We start from the raw sequence: 8303 nt of genomic DNA, 5'->3' as shown, positions 1-8303 counted from the left end.
CTTTGCTCTATGTCCTCAAGGAGCTCTTAGTCAAAGTTCTTCACCTTTATATGATACTCTATCCAAATCTTTATTTTGTTTCAGCAGTAGTGGCCCTGGATTGCTGGCAATGTGTGCATCATACTGCTAATGGTTTACAGTCAGTGGTGTGTTTCTTCTTACTACAAGATTATCTCATTCACCAGACAGCTTAGGAGAAAGTACTTGCATGAAACTAAAGGAGTTTTTGTTGGACATCTTTTAGAAATGCCCGAGATACATGAGGATCAGCTGCGTAAATACTCATTATTAGGCTGTACTTGGTTATTCTGAGTCACCGCGCTCTCTTGTGCTTGTTTCTAAATTAACTGGTCCTGCACTGCCTCTGTGGTTTTGTAGTTCTAGCTGCACTTCTGGGATCCCAAACATCAGTGCCATCCTGTCCCTTTATTCTCATTTGAGTTCAACAAATGAAGTTATGGCGACAAGGTTTCTGTGAACCTGGATTCTTAGGAGGGAGTTCTCTGCACAGTAAATATTCGTCACTGGAAGGGTATGTCTCACCACTGCAAATTAGTAAGTTGACATTCTATACATTAGTATCTTGTGAGTTTGGTTCCTGTGATTCAGAAGCAGGGGCTCATTGCAGAGGCTGAAGCAAGGCTGAGGCTGCACAATTTCACGTTCTCTGAAGACCTTGTTGAATAGCCATCCTCCAGCTACAGCATCCCTAGCACGTCTGTAACGTCAAAATGTTCATCAACAGCAGACAGATCACTGAAGCCCGTCCGTGGGCCACCAGCACTGTTTAGGAGCCTTCGCACCCTAGTTGATGTGAATCATGCCAAGACTGAGACAAGAAAGAAGTGTTATGACTGAAATATAGTAGAGCATAGTGGTAAAACTGTGAGCTTCAAAGAGCTACTGCCTGGCTCCAGTGTCCCCTTCTCCATGTTCCTGCTGCGTGACCTAAGTCTCAGCTTCCCTTTTACAGTAAGAGAACTTAACTCATTGGGGTATTGTGAGGAATAACACACACAAAAACCCTTAACACAAGAACCATTCAGTAAACATTGACTGTTATTTCCAAACTCAGCCCTACTTAGTGTCACCTGTGATGGCTATTCCAAGTCTCAACTGATCTTCTTATGCCTTTCCTAAACACTGATTTTTTTAAAACCCTACATTAGCTTCCACTGTATTTCTGTGAATAATGGATTTTCAAATTTTTTTAGTCAAAGAAAGCTGGTCCTTGCCCATAAGAAAAGAAGTAATAGCTTTTTATTTATTTATTTATTTTTGAATGAGAGAGAATGCAAGAGAGGGAGAGGGAGACAGAGAATCCCAAGCAGGCTCCATTCTCACATTCTCAGCACAGAGCCTGACCCAGGGCTTGATCTCACAACCCTGGGATCACAACCTGAGCTGAAAACTGAGTCAGACACTCAACCGACTGAGCCACCCAGGTACCCCAAGAAGTAACAGCTTTAAGCAGAGTTACTCATAGTGTAAAAGTGTTGTCTTGAAATTGGTGCAAGCATCTATTTATTCGTAATTGTAAAACGTGTATTCATGCAATTGGGGGCAGGGGTGGGGGCGATGCATGTCAGAGAAGTCAAAGCCTGCCCCAGCTTTTGTTCCTCTTCACACTTTCCCTCCTGCCTGCTTGTAGATAAAGCTAGAATTTGTGATGCTAAACCCCTGATGTAGACATTGTTTGGAAGTTGCTACCTGCCCCCCAATTTAAAATTACCTTCATAGAATCTAAATTACCTTCATAGAATCTAGAATTTTCATCATTTTTTTTAATCTTTATTTTTGAGAGAGAGAGAGAGACAGAGTGAGAGCAGGGGAGGGGCAGGGAGAGAGGGAGACGCAGAATCCGAAGCAGGCTCCAGGCTCCAAGCTGTCAGCACAGAGCCTGATGCAGAGCTCGAACTCACGAACCGTGAGATCCTGACCTGAGCCAAAGTCGGACGCTTAACCCACTGAGCCACCCAGCTGCCCCAAGAATTGTCATCATTTTTGATGTTGCTGATGTATAGGTGACCTGGTACCAAAAAAAGTCCCTCATGTATCCGCTGGAGCATGACAGGGAGGTGGGGGTGGAGTGAGTACCTCCAACTAATTCACTATTATTTCCAGACCCCTCACACGCGTCCCTCCTCTGGGTCTCAGCCTTACCACAGAGCTGCCTCTGCCTGGAGAGCGTTAAGGAAAGTGGGCTCCTCAGAGGAAGAGGGAATGCCTCTGTCCGCTTGGCCTCATAAGGTTATGTAGCAGCCCATCAGACGTGACCCTGATGGCTCAAGGAGGGACATACCTCATTGTCTCCCTTGAGGCAGAGTTGGAGCTAGACTGGAAAGTCAGCTGTTTCAACAGAAACTGCCCTGAGAATGGCGTGGCAGCACCATCCACCTTCTGCAGCATTGCCACATCTGGAGCAGCACAGGCGCTGAATGGCACCGTCATCACAAAGTGACCCTGAGGTATTGGTGGCTTTAAAATCAGTCCAAGTTCAAATACTACCTCTGCCTGCTACTAGTTATATGAGCTTGGCAATCTAATCTTGTGTTAGTCATGAATCCCTGTGTTCCTAAGGAACTCTGTACTGGGCTCCAGGATTGCACATTAGTTAGCTGTTTACATCTGCCCTCCCCAGTGTACTGTGAGCTCCTTGAGGTCATATCATACATCTTTGTAGTCCCAGGCCTTGCCATAGTCTCGGTCATCATAAGGCCTCAAAAATGTTTAATGAGGGGCAGCTGGGTGGCTTAGTTGGTTAAGTCTTGATTTTGGCTCATGATCTTGAGGTTCGTGAGATCAAGCCCCACGATGGGCTCTGTGCTGTGCAGAGCCTACTTGGGATTCTCTCCCTCTCTCTGCCCCTCCTCCCCTGCTCATTCTCTTGCTCTCTCAAAATAAATAAACTTTAGGGGTGCCTGAATGGCTCAGTCAGTTAAGTGTCCCACTTCAGCTCAGGTCATGATCTAGGGGCTCATAGGTTTGAGTCTGCCCCCCTTCCATCAGGCTCTGTGCTGCCAGCTCAAAGCTTGGAGCCTGCTTCGGATTCTGTGTCTCCTCTCTGTCTCTCCCCCACTTGCGCTCAGTCTCTCTCAAAATAATAAATAAACATTAAAAGAAAATTTTTTTAATGTCTAATGAATTAATGAGTACAGAAAATATCAGTGGTCATTGGAAGGTTGGCAGTAATAAATATTGTGTGCCCTATGTTGTACATCCTCTTCTGAGCATGCTATTTTTGACAGCTAATTGGACAAATGCAGGCATTACTAATACAAGAACATTTACCAAGGATTAGGTATGTCAGAAACATGAGTCCAAAAGAACTAAAAGATAATACCTGTAATCTAGTGATCATATCCATAGAATAACTGTGTTATAAATGAGAGAAAGGCAATCGTGTCAGTTTTCCAGCTCTTCTGTACTCTGTTCTCTTAGAGATAAAACCTAAGCGCCAGGTTGGCTCAGTCAGTTAAGCGACCGACTTTGGCTCAGGTCATCATCTCACAATTTGTGAGTTCAAGTCATCTCACAATTTGTGAGTTCAAGCCCCGTGTCTGGCTCTGTGCTGACATTTTGGAGCCTGGAGCCTGCTTCGGCTTCTGTGTCTCCCTCTCCTCCTCATGCTCTGTCTCTCAAAAATAATAAACGTTAAAAAAAATTAAAAAACAAAACAAAACACCTGATTAGAAGCATGTTCCACAGTGCTCATGTTAATGTAATGTGAAAATACATGTAGTTTGGGGCAACTGGGTGGCCCGGTCTATTAAGCATCCAACTGTTTATTTTTTTTCTAAAGGAACAATTTATTTTAAATTTATAGGTTCTTTGGTTTTCATAGAAAAATGAACGCATCACTCAGAGTGTAAGATGCCAATAAACAAATCTCAAAACATGATTAAGAACTAGAATGAGGGATTACAGGAAGATGGCGGCATAGGAGGACGCTGGGCTCACCGCGCATCCTGCTGATCACTTAGATTCCACCTACACCTGCCTAAATAACCCAGAAAACCGCCAGAGGATTAGCAGAAAGGAGTCTCCGGAGCCAAGCGCAGAGGAGAGGCCCACGGAAGAGGGTAGGAAGGGCTGCGAGGCGGTGCGCGCTCCATGGACTGGGGGGAGGGAGCCGGGGCGGAGGGGCGGCTCGCCGGCCAAGCAGAGCCCCCGAGTCTGGCTTGCAAAAGTGGAGGGGTCTGACGGACTGTGTTCCAACAGCAAGCGCGACTTAGCGTCTGGGAGGTCATAAGTTAACAGCTCTGCTCGGAAAGCGGGAAGGCTGGAGGACAAAGGGAGGGAGAGCTGCTGAGCCCCCAGACGACAGAGCTCAGTTTGGTGGGGAACAAAGGCGCTCGCCAGCGCCATCTCTGCCGCCCATCCCCCAGCCAAAATCCCAAAGAGAACCAGTTCCTGCCAGGGAACTTGCTTGCTCTGCGCAAACACCCAACTCTGTGCTTCTGCGGGGCCAAACCTCTGGCAGCAGATCTGACTCCCTCCCACTGCCACAGGGCCCCTCCTGAAGTGGATCACCTAAGGAGAAGCAAGCTAAGCCTGCCCCTCCGCCCCCATGCACCTTGCCTACCCACCCCAGCTAATACACCAGATCCCCAGCACCACAAGCCTGGCAGTGTGCAAGTAGCCCAGACAGGCCACGCCACCCCACAGTGAATCCTGCCCCTAGGAGAGGGGAAAAGAAGGCACACACCAGTTTGACTGTGGCCCCAGTGGTGGGCTGGGGGCAGATATCAGGTCGGACTGCGGCCCCACCTACCTACTCCAGTTATACACCACAGCACAGGGGAAGTGCCCTGTAGGTCCTCACCACTCCAGGGACTATCCAAAATGACCAAACGGAAGAATTCCCCTCAGAAGAATCTCCAGGAAATAACAACAGCTAATGAACTGATCAAAAAGGATTTAAATAATATAACAGAAAGTGAATTTAGAATAATAGTCATAAAATTAATCGCTGGGCTTGAAAACAGTATAGAGGACAGCAGAGAATCTCTTGCTACAGAGATCAAGGGACTAAGGAAGAGTCACGAGGAGCTGAAAAACGCTTTAAATGAAATGCAAAACAAAATGGAAACTACGACGGCTCGGATTGAAGAGGCAGAGGAGAGAATAGGTGAACTAGAAGATAAAGTTATGGAAAAAGAGGAAGCTGAGAAAAAGAGAGATAAAAAAATCCAGGAGTATGAGGGGAAAATTAGAGAACTAAGTGATACACTGAAAAGAAATAATATATGCATAATTGGTATCCCAGAGGAGGAAGAGAGAGAGAAAGGTGCTGAAGGTGTACTTGAAGAAATAATAGCTGAGAACTTCCCTGAACTGGGGAAGGAAAAAGGCATTGAAATCCAAGAGGCACAGAGAACTCCCTTCAGACATAACTTGAATCGATCTTCTGCACGACATATCATAGTCAAACTGGCAAAATACAAGGATAAAGAGAAAATTCTGAAAGCAGCAAGGATAAACGTGCCCTCACATATAAAGGGAGACCTATAAGACTCGTGACTGATCTCTCTTTTGAAACTTGGCAGGCCAGAAAGGATTGGCACGAGATCTTCAGTGTGCTAAACAGAAAAAATATGCAGCCGAGAATCCTTTATCCAGCAAGTCTGTCATTTAGAATAGAAGGAGAGATAAAGGTCTTCCCAAACAAACAAAAACTGAAGGAATTTGTCACCACTAAACCAGCCCTACAAGAGATCCTAAGGGGGATCCTGTGAGACAAAGTACCAGAGACATCACTACAAGCATAAAACATACAGACATCACAATGACTCTAAACCCGTATCTTTCTATAATAACACTGAATGTAAATGGATTAAATGTGCCAACCAAAAGACATAGGGTATCAGAATGGATAAAAAAAAAAAACAAGACCCATCTATTTGCTGTCTACAAGAGACTCATTTTAGATCTGAGGGCACCTTTAGATTGAGAGTGAGGGGATGGAGAACTATTTATCATGCTACTGGAAGCCAAAAGAAAGCTGGAGTAGCCATACTTATATCAGACAAACTAGACTTTAAAGGCTGTAACAAGAGATGAAGAAGGGCATTATATAATAATTACAGGGTCTATCCATCAGGAAGAGCTAACAATTATAAATGTCTATGCGCCGAATACCGGAGCCCCCAAATATATAAAACAATTACTCATAAACATAAGCAACCTTATTGATAAGAATGTGGTAATTGCAGGGGACTTTAATACCCCACTTACAGAAATGGATAGATCATCTAGACACATGGTCAATAAAGAAACAAGGGCCCTGAATGATACATTGGATCAGATGGACTTGACAGATATATTTAGAACTCTGCATCCCAAAGCAACAGAATATACTTTCTTCTCGAGTGCACATGGAACATTCTCCAAGATAGATCATATACTGGGTCACAAAACAGCCCTTCATAAGTTTACAAGAATTGAAATTACACCATGCATACTTTCAGACCACAATGCTATGAAGCTTGAAATCAACCACAGGAAAAAGTCTGGAAAACCTCCAAAAGCATGGAGGTTAAAGAACACCCTACTAAAGAATGAGTGGGTCAACCAGACAATTAGAGAAGAAATTAAAAAATATATGGAGGGGCGCCTGGGTGGCGCAGTCGGTTAAGCGTCCGACTTCAGCCAGGTCGCGATCTCGCGGTCCGTGAGTTCGAGCCCCGCGTCGGGCTCTGGGCTGATGGCTCAGAGCGTGGAGCCTGTTTCCGATTCTGTGTCTCCCTCTCTCTCTCTGCCCCTCCCCCGTTCATGCTCTGTCTCTCTCTGTCCCAAAAATAAAAATAAACGTTGAAAAAAAAATATATGGAAACAAACGAAAATGAAAATACAACAATCCAGACGCTTTGGGATGCAGCAAAAGCAGTCCTGAGAGGAAAATACATTGCAATCCAGGCCTATCTCAAGAAACAAGAAAAATCCCAAATACAAAATCTAACAGCACACCTAAAGGAACTAGAAGCAGAACAACAAAGGCAGCCTAAACCCAGCAGAAGAAGAGAAATAATAAAGATCAGAGCAGAAATAAACAATATAGAATCTAAAAAAACAGTAGAGCAGATCAACGAAACCAAGAGTTGGTTTTTTGAAAAAATAAACAAAATTGACAGACCTCTAGCCAGGCTTCTCAAAAAGAAAAGGGAGATGACCCAAATAGATAAAATCATGAATGAAAATGGAATTATTACAACCAATCCCTCAGAGATACAAGCAATTATCAGGGAATACTATGAAAAATTATATGCCAACAAATTGGACAACCTGGAAGAAATGGACAAATTCCTAAACACCCACACTCTTCCAAAACTCAATCAGGAGGAAAGAGAAAGCTTGAACAGACCCATAACCAGCAAAGAAATTGAATCGGTTATCAAAAATCTCCCAACAAATAAGAGTCCAGGACCAGATGGCTTCCCAGGGGAGTTCTACCAGACGTTTAAAGCAGAGATAATACCTATCCTTCTCAAGCTATTCCAAGAAATAGAAAGGGAAGGAAAACTTCCAGACTCATTCTATGAAGCCAGTATTACTTTGATTCCTAAACCAGACAGAGACCCAGTAAAAAAAGAGAACTACAGGCCAATATCCCTGATGAATATGGATGCAAAAATTCTCAATAAGATACTAGCAAATAGAATTCAACAGCATATAAAAAGAATTATTCACCATGATCAAGTGGGATTCATTCCCGGGATGCAGGGCTGGTTCAACATTCACGAATCAATCAACGTGATACATCACATTAATAAAAACAAAAGAGAAGAACCATATGATCCTGTCAATCGATGCAGAAAAGGCCTTTGACAAAATCCAGCACCCTTTCTTAATAAAAAACCTTGAGAAAGTCGGGATAGAAGGAACATACTTAAAGATCATAAAAGCCATTTATGAAAAGCCCACAGCTAACATCATCCTCAATGGGGAAAAACTGAGAGCTTTTTCCCTGAGATCAGGAACACGACAGGGATGTCCACTCTCACCGCTGTTGTTTAACATAGTGTTGGAAGTTCTAGCATCAGCAATCAGACAACAAAAGGAAATCAAAGGCATCAAAATTGGCAAAGATGAAGTCAAGCTTTCGCTTTTTGCAGATGACATGATATTATACATGGAAAATCCGATAGACTCCACCAAAAGTCTGCTAGAACTGATACATGAATTCAGCAAAGTTGCAGGATACAAAATCAATGTACAGAAATCAGTTGCATTCTTATACACTAACAATGAAGCAACAGAAAGACAAATAAAGAAACTGATCCCATTCACAATTGCACCAAGAA

Source organism: Felis catus, chromosome A1, assembly GCF_018350175.1.
Source record: "Felis catus isolate Fca126 chromosome A1, F.catus_Fca126_mat1.0, whole genome shotgun sequence".
Lineage (NCBI taxonomy): Eukaryota > Metazoa > Chordata > Mammalia > Carnivora > Felidae > Felis > Felis catus.
This window is presented reverse-complemented; position numbering follows the sequence as displayed.